This window comes from Papio anubis, chromosome 8 (genome assembly GCF_008728515.1).
Source record: "Papio anubis isolate 15944 chromosome 8, Panubis1.0, whole genome shotgun sequence".
Lineage (NCBI taxonomy): Eukaryota > Metazoa > Chordata > Mammalia > Primates > Cercopithecidae > Papio > Papio anubis.
The window spans coordinates 21,615,103-21,634,875 of record NC_044983.1 but is presented as its reverse complement, the minus strand read 5'-3'; the positions used below and the strand labels follow the sequence as shown (position 1 = coordinate 21,634,875).

The window sequence follows — 19,773 nt, the reverse complement described above, 5'->3', positions numbered from 1 at the left end:
CAGTAGAGGCAAGGTTTCACCATGATGGTGGTGAGAAGCCTACCTCGGCTTCCCAAAGTGCTGGGATTATAGGCGTGAGCCACGGGTTTCAGTGGGAGAAGACCTCAAAGCCAAGGATAAAAAAGGAAAGCCCCTTCCACGTAAAAGTGAAGAATCCGGGTTGTGCAATTACGAGTGCTGTGAAAGTTTCCATGCCTAGGGAAGGTGGGTGGCTGCCCATCAAGAAGAAACCCATGGATGTGTCACTCTTAGGGTGTCTTGTTCCAGCCACCAGTCTCTGCACTGGCAGACAGCATGTGATAATCGTGCCTCAGCCACTTGTCAGTCTTGCTTCCTGTTTCTCAGGATTCACTGGGAGCTGTGAGAGCTTAAACTGCTTACATTTCTGTCTTGTGTATACCAATGTGCATGCTCAGCCATGCAAATTGGAAATTAACACTCAAGACCCCAGTTACTGTGCGCCTAGTATCCTCGGGTCCTGGAGAGCTTTTGCCAGGGCCCTCCTGGCAGCTTCTCTCTAGTCCACAGCACAGACAGCCTGACCCCCGGGTGCTCCTCCCTACCCCACAAAGCAAATGCTGTCGGCATCCAGGCTGGTTGTGCACGTGGGCAGGAGGCTGTGGTGAGTCCACCGTTAGACCTAGAGGCCTGAGTAGACCACAGCAAAGGTGGCAGATTAAGAAATTGCAAATTGCAGCCTCCCTAGCTGCATCTGATCTGTCCTCTCCTGCTACCTCCAGACTGGAAAGATCAGGAATATTAGCAAATCAGCCCTGCTTGAAATCCAGAAGGAGGCTTACTTACAGAGCCATGCATCTCAATTTCATTGTTGTTGTTGTTGTTGTTACCCTCAATCGCTGGCATAGATCACAGAGAGCTGCTTTAGGAACTAAACCCTGGCTTTGGTGGGAGGGAGGAGGGGAAAGGGGTGGGTGGAAGCTCATGGAGCTTCCATTGGCAGGAGAGGAGCATGGGAATCCTAAGAGTGCCAGGATCTTCCCCAGCCACACAGAAGTCTCTTCAACACATTCATTGTCATTGGGCCTAACCCCCCTTTTGGGGAGGCTTTGTTTTCTACAATCTCTCTTTTAGAATGTAAAAACCATTTTGGCATTGATTGCCTATATCTCCTTACACTGCTATATTTCCTGGTAAATTCAGTCACAGAAGAAATACAAAATGGCCTGCTTTGTCTTTTGCCCACAGATAAGGCAGCAAGAAGGTGTTGGAGAGGTGCTTTCTCTCTCTTTCTTTGGTTCATCCAGCCGGAAGGAAGGTCTCCTTTTGCAAAGTGTACAGTGGAGCACAAGGCCAAGGTTATAAAAATAGATGGGTGAGGTGGGAAGGGTGTCAGCACCCTGCATCCTGCCTGGGACCCAGGCTCATGACTCTCCCATGAAAATATGTGACTGGGGAGAAGACATCTGCTCTGGGCATCTTACCTCTCCTTCCTCCCTGAACTCCAGGAAGCCCTGGGCAGGGGGCAGAGTTGGGAACCAGTTACAGTCCAAGCCCCCTTCCCTTCCCAGCTTAGCCTCCTCTATGGTTTGAGAGCACTGCTGAGCAGTTACCTTACTGTTAGGTAACTTTTCACCTGTACCTGTCTCACCTCTCGAAACTCAGCAGCATCTCTCATGGCTCACCCTGTGGCTCAAGATGAAAAACAACCATTCTTGAATGAATGAATGAATGAATGCATCTATCCTGCTCACTCCACAAGTTCCTTAGGAGAAGCTGGGCCCTTAAGGGATGTTTCCCCAGTCTAACTGAAACTAGCAAAGCTTTTTCGAATGCTGCAGTAGAGTTGGATGTGTCTTTCTACTCTACTCTGAATCTTTACATCCTGGATTGGAATATCCCTGCAAAAGAGATTCAGAAACTATCCAGTGGTACAATACGTCTCCCTTCCTTTTTTTTTTTTTTTTATTTTAACATTTTAGCATGGAAAATTGCAGCCAAATACAAAAGAAGAGTGAGCCTGCATATATTCACCACTCGGTTCCAACAAACTCAACCCGTGACTGATTAGGTATCCCTAGTACTTCATTCATTCATTACTGCTCCCCCCAAAAGAATTACTTTGAAGCAAACAAAACAGGTCATGTCATTTTATCCTTAAATCTACAGTGTGCATCTCCAAAAGATAATAACTTTAGTTTTAAATTCTCCATGCCAGGATCTTTGAGACAAAGACTCGAAGCTGCTGAGCTGCTTTGAGATGACGGTCAGCCCTCTATACGACATCACTCCACAGGAACACCAAAATCTTGCTTCCCGCCTACCCATCCTACGGCTCCACTCCTTCCCCGATTTTCCAGTACCTTGCTCTCAGGGGCACTGGCTATTTAAGAGAGGTGTAAACTCTGAAGCCAGACTGATGTAGACAGAATCTGAGCTCCACCACTTCCCAGCTCTGTGACCTTGAGTAAGATGCTTCACCTCTCTGTGCTTCAGTGCCCTCATCTAAAAGCTAAGTTAATTAGTGCTTACTCATTGGGTTGCCATAGGATTAAAATACATTGAAATCATGTGAAGCAGTGGAACATCCAGATAATGGAATATTATCTGGTGCCAAAACTAAATGAGCTATCGAGCCACGAAAAGGGATGTAAGAAACTGAAATGCATATAATTAGGTGAAAGAAGCCAAACTAAAAAGGCTACATACTGTATATCCCAACTATATGACATTCCAGAAAAGGCAAAACTCTGAAGGCAAATGAAAAGATCAGTGGTTGTCAGGGGTTAAGAGGGAGGGAGGGATGAAGAGGTGAATCAGGGAGGATTTTTACAGCACTGAAACTACTCTGTGTGATACGACCATGGTGGGTACATGTTATGCATTTGTCCAATCCCATTGAACATGCGCACCTAGGGTGAACTCTAATGTAAACTATGGATTCTGGGTAATAATGATGTGTTGATATAGGTTCACTGATTGTAACAAATGCACCATTCTGGAGGGGACTGTTGATAGTTTGGGAGGCTATGCCTGTGCAGGAGTCAGGGGTGAATAGCAACCCTGTGCTTTCTGCTCAATTTTGCTGTGAACCTAAAACTGCTCTAAAAAATAAAGTATATTTAAAATATAATAACGTGAGACACTTGGAACAGCACCTGGCACATAGGAAGTACCATGTAAGTGGTTTTTAAAATTATTATTCTTGCAGGCCAGGTGCGGTGGCTCACATCTGTAATCCCAGCACTTTGGGAGGCCGAGGCGGGTGGATCACGAGGTCAGGAGATCAACACCACCATCCTGGCTAACACGGTGAAACCCCATCTCTACTAAAAATACAAAAACTTAGCTGGGCGTGGTGGCAGCCGCCTGTAGTCCCAGCTACTCGGGAGGCTGAGGCAGGAGAATGGCGTGAACCCGGGAGGCAGAGCTTGCAGTGAGCCGAGATCACACCATGGCACTCCAGCCTGGGCAACAGAGCGAGATTAGGTTTTAAAAAAAAAAAATTATTATTTTTTGCTTAATATATACACCATTTCTACCAATACCACTAAGTCTCTGAATTAAGTAACAAATAGTGATAACCCCTCACATATGCAGAGTATGGTGGGTATTTCTCAAAGCACATTCATGCACAGTGTCAGGGGCAGTCTGGTCATAATCTATGTATGCAGCAGCCCCAGGGGATTCAGAAGCAGGACAGGAGGAATGGAAAGATTTAGCTACAATAAGCCCTGTGTATGATGGGGGGAAATGAGAGCCAAACCAAAGGTCTAACGATAGGAGGTTGATTGAATAAGACATGGCACATCTGTATGTTACTGTCATCATAATTAAGGCAAAAGAAAACTTAATGATATAAAAATTACTTTGGGAGGCCAAGGCGGGTGGATCACCTGAGGTCAGGAGTTCGAGACCAGCCTGGCCAACATGTGAAACCCCATCTCTACTAAAAATACAAAAATTAGCCAAGTGTAGTGACACATGCCTGTAATCCCAGCTACTCGGAGGGCTGAGGCAGGAGAATCGCTTTAACCCAGGAGACAGAGGTTGCAGTGAGCTGAGACTGTGCCAATGCACTCCTGCCTGGGCAACAGAGTGAGACTCCATCTCAAAAAAAAAAAAAAAAAAAAAAATTGTTCCTACTGAGTTACATGAAAAAGGAAAGTTACAAAAAAGTAAGTAAAGTATGAATCCACTGAGTTTTTTTCCTTTTGGTATATTATGCTTGTTAAAAAGACCAGAAAGATATGTATCAGAATAATATTCATATTTATTATTTCTCAATGGAGCAGTAAGGAGTCATTTTTCCTTTCTTCTTTGTGTCTGAATTTTCTATGTAATAACGCATAATAAATATGTATTATTACTTTTAAAACAAGGAAAGGTTATTGTTTAAAAATAGAACACATAATTGTATATGCAATGTGATTCAGTTACATAAAAGATATATAAAACAGGAAAATATTCAATGGAGAAATGTGAGTGATGTTTTTCTTTACGTTTTTCAGGTTTTTACAAATGTGCTGCCCTGAGATCCATAAGCTGTTTTTATGAAGATGGTTCAGATAGGGAAACTGAGGCACGGTAGGTGGGCAGGAAGGCTTTCTGGCTCCAAACCCACACCTCTGCCTGCCCTGCCCTGCCCTGCAAGAACCTGAGCAGGTATGGTCGATCATCCCCAGAGATGCCCTGCCTCCAGATTCATTGCTGACTGTGGCTTAAAGCTCAAGGCGGTGACCAGCACGTAACAACACAATCTGCCTCTGCAGACTGCCAGTCAGCTGCATCTCCTGGCTCCAGAGGCCAGCTGTTAGGGAGGAGCCCCAGAGACAGACGTGTCCTTAAGCGATAGCAGCCCACCCAGGCCAAACCTTTTGGGCCTCCCTGATCTACTTCCCTGACAAGGGTGTCTGGAACAAAATAAAACAGAAACAAAAACAGAGGTGAGTGAGGAAAGCAAGGGAAACAAGAGAATGAGAGAAAAATATTTTCTAGATAAAGCAGTTGGATTTGATGGGTGAGCCAGGAGGCCAGCAGCAGGGAGGGTGGGTGGTCCAATGGGCAGAACTATGGCTAGGAAGTCAAGAGTCACGAGTCCCTGTTTCACCCACGGATCATGACTGGAGGATCCAAGGCATGACCCTTTCCCAGAGCAGTGCCCCTTTAAGAGAGGGAAATGTGATCAAAAGGGTAAGAAGGGTCCCTTGCTCCTGGAGGGGAACGGCTGGCCTGTCTGCCTGATAGCCACTGGAGGGAGGCCTTGGTTAGGCCTTCCCACTGACGCCCACTGGGACGCGATGGCAGGGCAGTTGGTGCTCTTGTCAACTTACTGCTTCCAGGTCTTCAGGTGAGGAAATAGCCCCCGTATCAGTGCCGCAGAGCAAGGCTTCAGGCCGGACCAGCAGCCCCCATCCTGTCTCTGTGTATGAGAACAGAGCCAGGCTTGGACTTGGGTCCAGTTGACTGTGAATACCTCGATGACCCATGACTGGCCCTTCTACAGACCCACACAGCACAGGACAGTTACAGACCTGTGTCCACTGACCTCGGAGCAAAATGGACTTTGGGGATCTTTGTTTTTCCTAGGTGGAATAGAACCAAAAAAGTATCAGTTGTTTATAGCCATGGAAATTTTACATACAACCCTGGCAGCTCTAAACATTTCCCAAGTTGGTTTGAAGGTAGTTTCTTACCCTTTGGACTCGGGAAATCTCTAGCAGTGATTTCGAGACGAGAATATGGAATGAGAGCAACACTGAAAATGTGGAGAGTAGGAAAGAATAATTCACTCCTATTCCCTAACTTCCTGACTTTGGTAGGTTGCTATTAAAATCCCACCAAACCCTGCCACTGGCGTCCATTGGGCTTTGTGGATTGATTCAGATTTAAGGTGCGCCCCTCTGGGCCTAGCATTGGAGGTGGAGACAGCAGAAGAATAAAAATTGGTCTTAGAGTCCCCAAATTCAGAGGGAGTGACCAGAAATGGTAAGGTGACAGATTTTAAACCAAATTATGTGATACAGATCATGAATAGTATGCTTATTCCAAATTAGCAGCAACCCCCAAAAAACAGGCAAACTGAATCCTAAAATGCACCCCATCTGTTCACACTGGCCTAGGCTAATAATAAATGTTCCGCAGGAGTGGTCTTCAGTCTAAGAACACAGGAACCATAGGGTGGCCACCCCATACCATGCCTGGGCATTCTGGGAGTACATTAATGTCAACCTATAGGCAATAGTACCTGGGCCTTTTAAAAATGTATCTGGCAGTATTTACATATGTCTTACACAGAGGATAATACAGAGAAGATATTTACTAGGACCCAAAATTAACCCTAGTGGCATCCAAGCTGCTTCTAGCAGGGTACAACTGTAGGCCGCAGATTAACCCAAGGATCCACCCCTAATTTGCAGAGTGTATTCTCTTAATTGACTTAAGGTTTCTTTTTCACATTTTCTACTCCCCCATTACTGGTGTCTGCAAATGTTCTTTCAATTCCAACTCAGTGTTACTCAACTAACACTCATTAATAATTTATATTCTACTTTTTATATTTACATTTGTATTTTGCATATGTTGTCGTTCCAGAGGTGTAGCAGCGGATATACGTCTTTTTATTTGTTTGTTTTTGTTTTTTGAGACAAGGTCTCACTCTGTCACCTACATTAGAGTGCAGTGGCACAATCATGGCTCACTGCAAACTCCACCTCCCGAACTCAAGTGATTCTCCCACCTCAGCCTCCCAAGTAGCTGAGACTATATGTGCTTGCCACCATACCTAATTTTTTAAAAATCTGTTGTAGCGATAGAGTCTCACTCTGTTGCCCAGGCTGGTCTTGAACTCCTGGACTCAAGTGATCCTCCCGCCTCGTCCTCCCAAAGTTCTGGGATTATAGGCATGCGCCACCTCGGCTGGCCAAGATACTTCTTCAAGTCTCAGCATGGTGCCTCAGCAAAGCTCAGTGGTCCTGTCATCAGCAAAAGAAGGGTGAACACCATTCTCAGGATCTACTGATTGTGCTCCACCTTTTAACCAACTGTTAAATGAAGTCTGGTGCAAACTTTCACAGGCATATTGGAAAGCAGATGGATCCATACCTAGTAATAGCCATGACTTGCCCCTGAGCCTGTGTCAATTAGATTTTTGGAATACATTGTTCAAACCCATGTTCATGGGCACAAAGTTTACAATCAAAACAGTCATTATTATAAAGAGTAATTTATGTAGTCAGTGGTAATTTCAACAAAATAATATGTATAATAAACATTGTCTTCAAGAACAAAAATTACCCAAAAAGCACAAATACATTCGAGAAATATTTTGAGGCTGAAACCCACATGCTAACTCTTTTTGGGAGAAGAATAATGAGAAAAACTTTCTTTCCATCTACACACCAGGTCCCAAAGCTAGTTGATATGTTTGCCTTGTTACAAAATTTAGAATGATAAGCAATATATATATAATGCATATGAAGTCGATATATTATATTATGTGCCCAAAAGATATATATATTTCTATGCATACATCTCTACTCAAGACAGAAATATATGACTGAATAATTCTTCAACAGAATGGAATTGAACACAAAGGTGATACCAATTAATATATGAATTTTTTCCACTTTATTAAGAATATTAGTGTTTGCTGCATGTATTAAAGTATATTTCCTTCACTGATACAGTGAATATTAGTAGATGTCTGGTATAGAGATTTTAAATTTCTTACTTTCAAATACTGTACATGAAAAAACTTTTATATCTCCAACAAAAACTAGGCTTGCAGACCAGGCAAGGTGGTTCATGCCTGTAATTCCAGAACTTTGGGAGGCCTGAGGTCACGAGTTCAAGACCAGCTTGCCTAACATGGTGAAACCCCCATCTCTACTAAAAATACAAAAAATTGGCCGGGCATTGGTGCGTGCCTGTAGTCCCAGGCACTCAGAAGGTTGAGGCAGGAGAATTGTTTGAACCCAGGAGGCAGAGGTTGCAGTGAGCCAAAATCACACCACTGCCCTCCAGCCTGGGTGGCAGAGGGAGATTCTGTCTTAACAAAAAACAAACAAACAAACAAAAAATTAGTCTTGCAAAGCCTGACCTAATATATCTTTGGCTTTAATAAGTAAAAAGATACATTTTAATTCAAACACCCAAGGGCCAGCCTAAGAGCAATCATGGCTTCTGCTTACAGTGAATTACTGCACGTTGTTTTCATATAAAAGGATACATTTAAGTGCTTTAAATAGTTTAATCCCCTGGGTAGGTAAACAGTACTTATATTGGTTTATTATGGCTATCCTAACAAATTAGCACATTGGGGGTTTAAAATAACAAACTGATTCTCTTACTGGAGTTCCAGAGGCCGGAAGTGTGAAATCAGTTTCACTGAACTGAAATCAACCACCCAGATGATCGCTTCCTGGGACTTCAGGGGAAGAGTGTTTCCTTTTTCTCCTAGTTCCCGGAGTCGCCTGGACTCCAGCCCCACCTGCCATCACTGCAACCTCTTACTTTCATTCTCACTCCTCTTACTTCCTCCTTCACCTTCTTGCCTCCCTCTTACAAAGACCCTTGTGATTACTTTTAGAACCTACCCAAATAATCCAGGATAGTCCCCCATCTCAAGATTTTTAATTTAGTCACACCTGCAAGTCCTTATTGCCATATACACTAACAGCCACAGGTTCCAGGGATTAGCATGAGACCATCTTTGGAGGGAGGCATTATTCAGCCTGCCCCAGTGCTCATCTGATCTGATTTGCGGTGTGCACTGACAAAGGCCTTCTTTTAGAGATAGCACAAAGATAAACTTCAGAGTGGGGAGCCCTGATGGTGAAGGTGCTAGATGGATGGTGAGGAAGCCGGAGTTCGAGTCCTGCTTTTCCATGGCCGCAGGGTGTAGTGGTTAAGAATACATGGACCCGTTTTGAAATCCCAGATCTGACTTATTAACTGAGTGACCTTGGGCAAGTTGCTTTCCTCATCTGCGGAGTAATAAAACCTCCCGGGCGGGGCTGTCCCTGAGATTATAAATGGGTTACTCTATGCAAAATACCTGGCACAGTAAGTGTTTTAAGAAATGACTGCCCTTCCCACCCCACCTCTCAGGTATGAAGTCATGCTTGTCAGCTTTTTTTTTTTTCCGAGACAGAGTCTCACTCTGTCGCCCAGGCTGGAGTGCAGTGGCAGTGCCATCTCAGCTCACTGCAAGCTCTGCCTCCCGGGTTCATGCCATTCTCCTGCCTCAGCCTCCCGAGTAGCTGGGACTACAGGTGTCCGCCACCACACTCGGCTAATTTTTTGTATTTTTAGTAGAGACAGGGTTTCACTGTGTTAGCCAGGATGGTCTCAATCTCCTGACCTTGTGATCCTCCTGCTTCGGCCTCCCAAAGTGCTGGGATTACAGGCATGGGCCACTGTGCCTGGCTGTCAGCTTTTTTTCTAACTTTCTAAAAGCTGAGAGCATTTCACCCATACACATTTACGCCATTATAAGAGACAAGGTGCATGTAGCCTGCTCTGCTATTGTTTCTGTCCTAAGCTGGGAGGAGAACAGGGTTTTGAGTGTATAAAGCCCTAGGTCTACCAGATCGTTAGCTGGAGTGGAGAGTGAAAGTTCATGTAGAGAATGGCTTTGGGTATAAAGGGATCAAAGAGGGAAAAGAAGATGAAAGAAAAGAGATAATATGGGATCATGGGACTTAGGAAGACAGGAAGGGTCATTTGAGTTCACCTCTATCACCTGGGTATCATACTGTGTCAGGAGTTGGTTCCTGCCAGTGGGTTCATGGTCTCACTGACTTCAAGAATGGAGCCACGGACCTTCATGGTGAGTGTTACAGCTTTTAAAGATGGCACAGACCCAAGAGTGAGCAGTAGCAAGGTTTATTGTGAAGAGCAAAAGAACAAAGCTTCCACAGCGTGGAAGGGGACCTGAGCGAGTTGCCACTGCTGGCTGGGGGCGGTGGCCAGCTTTTATTCTATTTGTCCCCTCCCATGTTCCGTTTCTGTCCTATCAGAATGCTCTTTTCTCAATCCTCCCCACGAGTGGCTACTTTTAGAATCCCTCTGATTGGTGCATTTTACAATCCTCTTGCTAGCTACAGAGCACTGATTGCTGCGTTTTACAGAGAGCTGATTGGTGCATTTTACAATCCTCTTGCTAGCTACAGAGCGCTGATTGGTGCGTTTTACAATCGTCTTGAAAGAAAAGTTCTCCAAGTCCCCACTTGACCCAGGAAATCCAGCTGGCTTCACCTCTCAATACCGGACTATATGGATGTCTGTTCCTCAAGTGATAGAGAATGTCTTCACCCATAGAATTTAGGTAAAGATTTTTATTATGAATAGACCTTTTTCAGTGGAAAAAAAAATCTTGAATTTCAATGTCCGTATCTGTGAAATGGACATTATGAAGCATATCCCATCTTGCTCCAATTATATACAAGTCGAGGTACTGTTTGTGAAGTGTTGTGGAAGTGGTTTTATGCTCTGCACATTTAAGCCGGCACCATAACTAATCATTGTTATGAGACACGGCAAGGAGGGGCAGTGACATTCACCCAACTTCAAAACACATTCATCCTGGATCAGCAGGCCTGTGTCAGCCTGGAAGCAACAGGCAACACAGCTAAGAACAGGACTTTGCAACAAAAGAATGCAAAAAACCACTCTAGATCTCCTCTCTGTGTAGCCAATACAAATGCTTCCTTCTTCAGAACACACTGCGAGCTGTGTGTGCGTCTGCATCCAGCTGCCTCCAAGGAAAAACAGCCAGACAGATGAAGCCCATCCTCCAACCCCTAACCTCTCGGTGTCTTGTTTCAGTCACTCCTCCAAACCTGAACACTGTTTCCTGTTTCTAAGGAAAATGACTTAGAAATGGCTCATGGGAGCCTGCTCACTCCCAGGCTACCCCGCAGCACCCTGGCAGTGAAAGGATCAGAATCAACCAATTTGCTTTTCCTTGAGTGCCCAAGAACCAGGGGAAATCCACACCAGGATGACGCCCTCAGGGCTTTGTCAGGCACAAAAGCGTCGAGAAGTCAGTGAGTCGCTTCCGCACTCACAGGGCTCCCAGGGCTCGCTCTTGGGTGTGGAGTCCTATTCTCAGCAACACAACGATTTTCTCCTATGGGTCAAATCTCGGTTTGGTTTTACTTTTTGGCTTTGCTCCAATTACTTTCTGGGACAGTCTTAATCCCTGGGCCTCAGTTTCTCCACTTTCCCGTTAAGAGGGGTATGCTGACTTAATCACAGGGAAGTATGATTTGTATATGTACAATCCTCTAGGACAACCCCCTCATTTTGCAGACAGGGAAACTGAAATCCAGAGAAGGGCAGTGGCATGGCAGCTCTCACACAGGGGATGTGTGCGAAACTAAGTCTCTCACTCCAGCTCTGTAGCCATTAAATGCAAATCAAATCATCTCAGCACCGTCTGGCTTCTTCCCTCACTATTCTATGGGTCTTCGTCTTATCTCCTCAGCCAGCTCCTCAGCTCCCCTTGGGCAGAAGCCATGGCTTGGCCTTCTTTTATGTCCCCCCAAGTGCCCGGGCCCATGGTGGGATTCTGTGGTCACTTGCTGATTGCAAGGGCTGACTGATGGAATGAAGAACTGGTGGATTTGAGTTGGGAAGATGCCAGAGTGATCCAGACCTTGAAGCAGGCCCACATGGGCAGGTGTGGCTGGGGGCTCTGGCTAGCCGCTTACCAGCTGGGTGGCCTTGGACAAGTTTCTCAATTTCTCCAAGGCTCAATTTCCCCAACCATAAAATGGGCATGACAATACCCAATCCACGTGATTTGACGATTTAATAAGATACTGCATACCTGACATGCCTCATCAATATTAAATTGTTTCTGTTGTAGTTATTTCTGTAATGGGGGGATAGGCTTACTGGGCACCAAGATGGGGCAGGAAAAGAAACAATGAAAACATAATGGAAAGACATAGTAAAGCACAGGGACACCACCCCTGAGACTGGGGAGCACCGTGGGACTGCTGTAGGTCCTGGTGGTTCTGGAGGAGAAGGTGAGGCCGACCAAGGAGGAAGAAAGCAATGCAGAAAGCTTTAAGCTCCTTTACCTGTAATTAGTCTGCAAACTCCACCCTGGCACCAAGGTGAAATGGGCGGGGCCACTACTCCCATTTCCTCACACACCCTCCTGCCGCAGATTACCCCTTCAGGCAACTCCAAGGCAATAGTCAGTGTTTGCCTTGACCTGGCTTTGCTGCATACCTCTAGATTTGACTTGCAGACCACAGACCCCTCCCAGCAATTGATGCTACCCTGCAAGTTGGCTCCTCCAGAATGCCCAGACCATAACTCGCTACCGGCTCACCAAGATTCAGCTGGGCCAAGGAGATAAGAAGGCCCATGCGAGCCACTGGTGTGGGGCAAGCCACTCTGCTGGGTGGAAACTCGGTAGGCCACCAAGCTGAAGGGATGTTGACAAGCTATGGGGGCAGAGGGATAAAACGGTAGAAAGGTACTTTTAAGAAATCCCCTCCCAGGGGTCAACAACCGAGGTGCTAATGCCTAGGTGAGCTCAGAAAACAGCTTCTGGCCACGTGGCTGTGGCTGACAGGTTAAGTTTGGCAGGTGTTTCTTCCAACTCCTGAAGCAGGCCCTCTCCAAGGTGTCAATCCTGTGCCTTATACCTGCACTCAGTGAACCTCTGCTTATCCCTAATAATAAGCAGTGAGATAATGATCACACTGGAGGCATCTGACATTTTAATGGAGACGGAATAAACAGGAAACCAGTAGGAGTAAGGAAATTGGCATTGGGATCCAGAAGGCTTGGTTGTGGGTTCCAGGGACCACTTTTCCGTGGACTTTGCACATGAGAGTCTGCAGTAAGGGGGCAGATGATACAATTTATTTCAATAATTTAACACCAAAATGTTCTTCTCTAAAAAATGTGCAGGGCACCAGGCCCAGTGGCTCACGCCTGTAATCCCAGCACTTTGGGAGGCTGAGGCAGGTGGATCACCTGAGGTCAGGAGTTCAAGATCATCCTGGCCAACATGGTGAAACGCCATCTCTACTAAAAAAATATATATATATATATATATATGTGTGTGTGTGTGTGTGTGTATATATATATATATATTAGCCAAGGGTAGTGGCGGATGCCTGTAATCCCAGCTACTCGGGAGGCTGAGGCAGGAGAATTGCTTGAACCCAGGTGGTGAAGGCTGCAGTGAACAGAGATTGTGCCAGTGCACTCCAGCCTGGGAAACAGAGCAAGATTCTGTCGAGAGAAAGAGAGGAAGAGGGAGAGAGAGAGAGAAAGACAGGGAGGCAGGGAGGGAGTGAGGGAGGGAGGAAGGTCGGTCCAGGGCATGTTCTAGGCCTTGCTTCTTCCATTCTCAGACCTCACCTGGGAGTTTCAGGGAATTCATTTTGGCCAGTTGACTTTGATTGAGTACATCCTATGTGCCTAGCAGTGCCCCTGGTGTTAGGGACAGGACCCAGAATACAATCCATTCCCCACCCTTAAGAAGCTTTCAGTCTAGCAGAAAAGAAAATAATCATACCTATTTTACAGATGAAGAAACTGAAACTTTAAGATTCTGATATCATTGAAATATTCATGTTTTTTCTTTCATTAATTTAGAAAATTTTTATTGCGTCTACGTGATGTGCCAGGCACTCCTTGAGGTGCCGCAGGCTGATACAGGGAAAAGTCGGGCATCTTCCGCCCACATGAGACACCTATACAGACAACAACAAATACATGGAACATATCCCATGTATTTTGTGCACAGAAGCTTTATGACTTTTGTCCATGTCGCTTCAATTTCACCCTTTAAATGCCATTCACTGGATAATGGAAAGCTATGATTGGAGTGTATATATGAAATACAGAGGTGTACACACACACACACATACACACATACACACACACGCCACTGAAACTGCTGCCCCAGATCTCAGGGAGGTATGGGAAGAAGGGTACCTGGCGAATGATGGCTGGAGAATGATGTAAGAAAGTCATGTCCAAGCCGGGCTCAGTGGCTCATGCTGGTAATCCCAGCACTTTAAGAGGCCAAGGCAGGCAGATCACTTGAGGTCAGGGGTTTGAGACCAGCCTGGCCAACATGGCGAAACCCCGTCTCTACTAAAAATAAAAAATTAGGCCCAGTGTGGTGCCTCAGGCCTGTAATCCTAACACTTTGGGAGGCAGAGGCAGGTTGATCACGAGGTTAAGAGATCGAGACCATCCTGGCCAACATGGTGAAACCCCGTCTCTACTAAAAATACAAAAATCAGCTTGGCGTGGTGGTGCTTGCCTGTAGTTCCAGCTACTTGGGAAGCTGAGGCAGGAGAACTGCTTGAGCCCAGGAGGCAGAGGTTGCAGTGAGCCAAGATCGCACCACTGCACTCCAGCCTGGTGACAAGAGCGTGACTCCACTCAAAAAAAAAAAAAAAAATAGCCAGGCATGGTGGCGCACACCTGTAATCCCAGCACTCAGGAGGCTGAGGGAGAATTGCTTGAACCCGGGAGACAGAGGTTGCAATGACCCGATATCACCATCATACCACTTCATTCCAACCTGGGGGTGAAAAACAAAGTCATGTCCATTTTATATAGTGGGCTGGTTCCTTCAAGAGGAGAAGACAGCATTACAGGCTAAAGTCCAAGTGGAGCATCCAGCCTACATCACGACAGGGTTAAGAGCAAGGACTTCAGAGCTAGTCAGTCAGATCTGACAACTGCCAATGGGATCTAGAGAAAATCAATTTATCTCTAAATCTCAGCTTTCTCCTCTGTAAAATGAAGACAAGTGTGTACGTCTCATAAGGTGTCAACATACTGAATGTTCTGAAGATTTAAGGAAATCTTCTGTGTAACATGATTGGCCTGTCATAACTGTGTCCAGAATTGGTGAGTTCTTGGTGTTGCTGACTTCAACAATGAACCCACGGACTGTAGCCGTGAATGTTAACAGCTCCTAAAGGCCGCGCGTCTGGAGTTGTTCACTCCTCCAGGTGGGTTCGTGGTCTCGCTAGCTTCAGGAGTGAAACTGGAGACCTTAGCAGTGAGTGTCACAGCTCATGACGGCAGCACGGACCCAAAAAGTGAGCAGCAGCAACATTTATCGTAAACACCGAAAGAACAACTCCCACCACAACCCACAAAAGAACACCAGACAGTTGCCGCTGCTAGCTCCGGCAGCCTGTATTTATTCCCTTATCTGGCCCCACCCACATTCTGCTGATTGGTCCATTTTACAAAGAGCTGATTGGTCCGTTTTACAGAGAGCTGATTGGTCTGTTTTTGACAGCATGCTGATTGGTGTGTTTACAATCCCTAAGCTAGACACAGAGTGCTGATTGGTGCATTTACAATCCTCTAGCTAGACATAAAAGTTCTCCAAGTCCCCACCAGATTAGCTAGATATAGAGTGCTGTTTGGTGCATCCACAAACCCCGAGCTAGACACAGATTGGTGCATTTACAATCCTCTAGCTAGACATAAAAGTTCTCCAAGTCGCCACCAGATTAGCTGAATATAGAGTGCTGTTTGGTGCATCTACAAAGCCTGAACTAGACACAGAGTGCTGATTGGCACATATACAATCCTCCAGCTAGACACAAAAGTTCTCCAAGTCCCCACCCAACTTAGGAGCCCAGCTGGCTTCCCCTAGTGGGGGCCGGGGGCCCAGCTGCATGTCAGTCCTGGCACCGTGCGCAGGCACTCCCCAGCCCTTGGGCAGTGGATGGAACCCGGCACTGTGGAGCAGGGGGCGGGGCCTGTTGGGGATGCTTGGTCTGCGTGGGAGCCCACCTGGGGGTGGGGGGCTTGGACATAGCAGGCTGCAGGTCTCGAGCCCTGCCTTGCGGGGAGGCGGCTGAGGCCTGGCGATAATTCGAGCATGGCACAGGCTGGCCAGCAGTGTTGGGGGACCTAGCACACCCTCCTCAGCCGCTGGCCCTGGTGCTAAGCCCCTCACTGCCTGGGGCGGGCAACGCCAGCCAGTAGCTACCAGTGTGGGGCTGCCAAGCCCGCACCCACCCGGAACTCGAGCTGGCCCACAAGCACCTGGCAGCCCTGGTTCCCACCTTCACCTCTCCCTCCACACCTCCCCGAAAGCAGAAGGAGCCGGTTCCGGCCTCGGCCAGCCCAGAGAGGGGCTCCCACAGTGCAACAGCAGGCTGAAGAGCTCCTCAGTGCTGCCAGAGTGGACCCCAAGGTGGAGGAGGTGCCAAGAGCAAGGGCTGCTAGCACGTTGTCACCTCTCGTAAGAACTCAGGAAGCTATTATCACCCATCCCCATCATCATTATCAAAAAAAACTGCTGATAAAAGCACTCACCGGAAAGGAGTAGAAGGTGGTAATGAACCTGACAAGGGACTTTTGTGGCCGGGGCAGCCTGGGCAAGAAAGTGCTGAGAGAAGGACATTCCCTATCTCCCTGAAGATCTCCAGCAACCCTAGGAGAGACCCACATCCTGAGCTGGGCTTTCAGGGGCCCAGGCTGCATCTGGCTGGAGGGAGTTTGTTTTATGTGACAACTTAGGGCAGGGAGCCCCTAATTTGGTAGGGCCTTGAGGCCCTTGAATATGGACAGCAGTTTATCAGCCCTGTCTCCACCCAACCCCAGGAAGCTCTCAACTCATCAATCTCCCCTTCCATAGAGCAGGTATTTTTTTTATTTTAAAATAATTGCCGCATCTCTGCTGCCACTGCCGGTGCTGCACCCGCACCTTCTGCTGCCGCCGCTGCTGCTGCCACCGGGGTCTCCAGGCTGAGGAGTGCATCGGCCGCTGCCCAGCAGCGCCGCAGAGCAGGGAGCAGGAGCCATGGAGCCTGCGGGAGGGTTGGCGGACGGGCAGATTAGCCTAACATGGCAGACCAGAGACAGCACTCACTATCTACCTCTGGGGAATCATTGTACCATGTTCTTGGGCTGGATGAAAACGCAACCTCAGATGACATTAAAAAGTCCTATCAGAAACTTGCCTCGAAATATCACCTCGACAAGAACCCTGACAACCCGGAGGCCACAGACAAGTTTAAGGAGATCAACAAGGCCCATGCCATCCTGACGGACGCCACAAAAAGGAACATCTATGACAATTACGGCTCGCTGGGGCTCTACCTGGCCGAACATTTTGGGGAAGAGAACGTGAACACCTACCTCCTGCTGTCCAGCGGGTGGGCCAAGGCCCTGTTTGTCTTCTGCAGCCTCCTCAGGTGCTGCTACTGCTACTTCTGTGGTGCTGCTTCAACCGCTGCTGTGCTGCGGGAAATGTAAGCTCAAGGCGCCTGAGGGCGAGGAGACAGAGACAGAGTTCTAAGCGTCCCCTGAGGCTGCAGTCTGATGAGAGGGAGGCCACAGACACACCAATCGTCCTACAGCTGATGATGCGCTACGGGCCACATCCTCCTGGTGTCACCGGCATCACCATTATTCCTCGGTGTCTGTGCTGGGCACAGCTGGCTTGGGGTCTGTGGTTTCCTGGGCCTTGTGGCAGGGTTTCTCCCATGGGAGAAGTTGGTGTGGAAAGCGTAGGAGGCCCCTTCCGACCTTCCGAGGTTGACATCGCATCCTCCACACAGTGTTTCTATCCTGGGTCTCCTTGTCACATGGACTCTGCAACTCCGGTCCTTGGAGGTGTGTCTTTCGCCCACGTTGGAGTTGTCTGTCTGTCTTCCTGCACTTTTCCCGGCTGTGAGCTGGATTGATGGGGCCAGTCTCCTCCTCCCCTATCCTGGGGTCATTCTCCACATTCCTTCCAGCCCACCTGTCCTTTCCATAGCCTTTTTTGGACCTTTACAACCACAGATGGTAGCACCAGCCCGATCAGCACAGTCAGAGGGTAGGTTGTCCATGTGTGAGCACCCAGCTGCTGCAGACAGGGGCTCTTCCAAGACCCCTCCTCCCGTGTTTGCCAGAGCTCCCATCTGCCCCACTTGCCTTTGCCCCATCATTGATTATTCAAGCAGAGTCGGATTCGTTAGGTCCCTGGAGGAAGGACTGACTGGACCAGAGGGACCCTCTAGCTCAGGAGGGTTGGATCCCTGGGAGGCCAGCAACCAGATCGCAGAATCCATGTGTGGACCATTGGAAGTCAGTCTCTTGTCTGTCCTAGACCTTGTGGGTAGGGGAACAGGTGAAACGAGCCTGATGTGCCTGTGCTGGCCGAGGGCTCAGATCTGCCCCCACTCTGTGGCTCTGATCCCTTGATGTACTGGGCCTGCCTTTGGCCCCATGCTGCAGACTCCAGTGGGCCTGGTTTCTGCAGAACGTCCATGGTGGCCACTGCAGAGCTGCAGAGTTCTCAGTGGAGGTGAAGCTGAGGAAGAGGCTGTGGGTCATGGCTGTGGCTCGGACCAACCAGATGAGCCTCCTGAGGCTCCTTTTCCCTGCCTGCCTGCTGACTCATGGCCCCAGCTCACTCATTGCCCTCAGCGGCCCACCCAAGGCTGTGCAGAGGGGTAGGTTCAGGTTCACCAGGAAGTTGCCAAAAAAGACATGGATATGAGGACAAATCTGGACGTGCTTAGGAGCGGGTTGCTGGTTGAGGGCCCTCAGCTGACCCCTACTGCAGAGCCCCATGTGGGTGATGAGCTGGCTGCCAGCACCAGGTCCTGGGGCAGTTTTGTTCATCCCACTGTTCTTTGGTTTTTCTCCCTAAAACGATCATGAAGACCTTTGATGAGAGGAGAGCTATGTACTGTGATATTAAGTTAGAAAGAATTTGTCAAAATCAGACCTCTCCTAAAAGAATAAGAAATTCATTCTTTGGCCTGTCCTGAAATGCTAGGCAGCGAGACGGTGGGGTGCCTTCACGCCGCTCGACACAGCAGCAAGTTCAGCCTGAGATGCCAGCTGTACTCAGTCTTTGTGATTTTTGTAGATGTAGCTTAGGAAGTGAGTTATTTTTCCCCAGACTCGCAAAGAGCCAGGTTCTAACCTTGGACCTAAACTAGAAAGCCGCCCATCGGGGGTCCTGGCTCAGCCCCACCGGGCCCTCTGTTGCGCCTGCACACAGCTCTGTGGCTAGAACACTCCAAGACCCTTTGGTACCCATCAGAATGGGTCCCTTGCCAGGTGACTTTTCAGTTACAGAGTCCAGTGGACCATTTTTTAGAACCATGCAGCTCCCTGCAAAGGGTGGGGTAGAGTGGGAAAGAGGAGCAGGTCTGGAGGTTTGTGGAACCCAGTCCCTGCAGAATTTGTAAAACCTAAATAAATCATGGCCATGACAATTCTCACATTGTGATTATAAGACCCCCAGGAAGCCCAGACACTCGGGGCCTGGAGTTCCTCCCACTGCCTGACCCGGAAGCAAAACCGTTTCTGGTGTTCCTCCCTATTGGTTTTAAGGCCTTGTCTTAATTCAAGGAAAGAGAACCTCCCAGGTTTTCTCTTTTCCAGAGTGGACTGTTTCCCTATTAATTAAGAGAGGTGGTAAGTCCCCTGGGGCAGCTTACACGCCTCCCTGTCCATGTGCGAACAGATCGGGACGCCCCCAGCACCCCTGACTGCTGGTGACAGTGATGGGACCCCAACTCCTCACTCTTGGGCTGTGGACGATGCTGTGAGCAACTGTGGCCGTGGGCACAGAATGTCCCATTGGACACTGCTGCTGGGTGCTGCCAGGGGCCTGCTGGGGTCGTTGTGCTTTGAGGCCTGTCTGGTTCACATGGGGGTCCAGGCAGCACTGACTGCTTCCGACCTGCAGGAGGCGTAGGAGCAGCGCCGCGGGCCCTTTCATGGCAGCTGCTGGTGTGTAGATTTGTCTCCACTCAGTGACTGGGATTTGTCTTCCTTTTGGCTTTATTTTTAAAC

The 19,773-nt window shown here is 48.0% G+C and overlaps 1 pseudogene across 1 annotated transcript; it reads left to right on the top strand.

Annotated features, from left to right (window-relative positions):
- Window positions 1-15,897: 15,897 nt before the first annotated feature.
- Window positions 15,898-19,194, top strand: LOC110743919 (annotated as a pseudogene). Its single transcript, XR_002523733.2, has one exon. The product of XR_002523733.2 is annotated as a dnaJ homolog subfamily C member 5 pseudogene (transcript).
- Window positions 19,195-19,773: the final 579 nt, after the last annotated feature.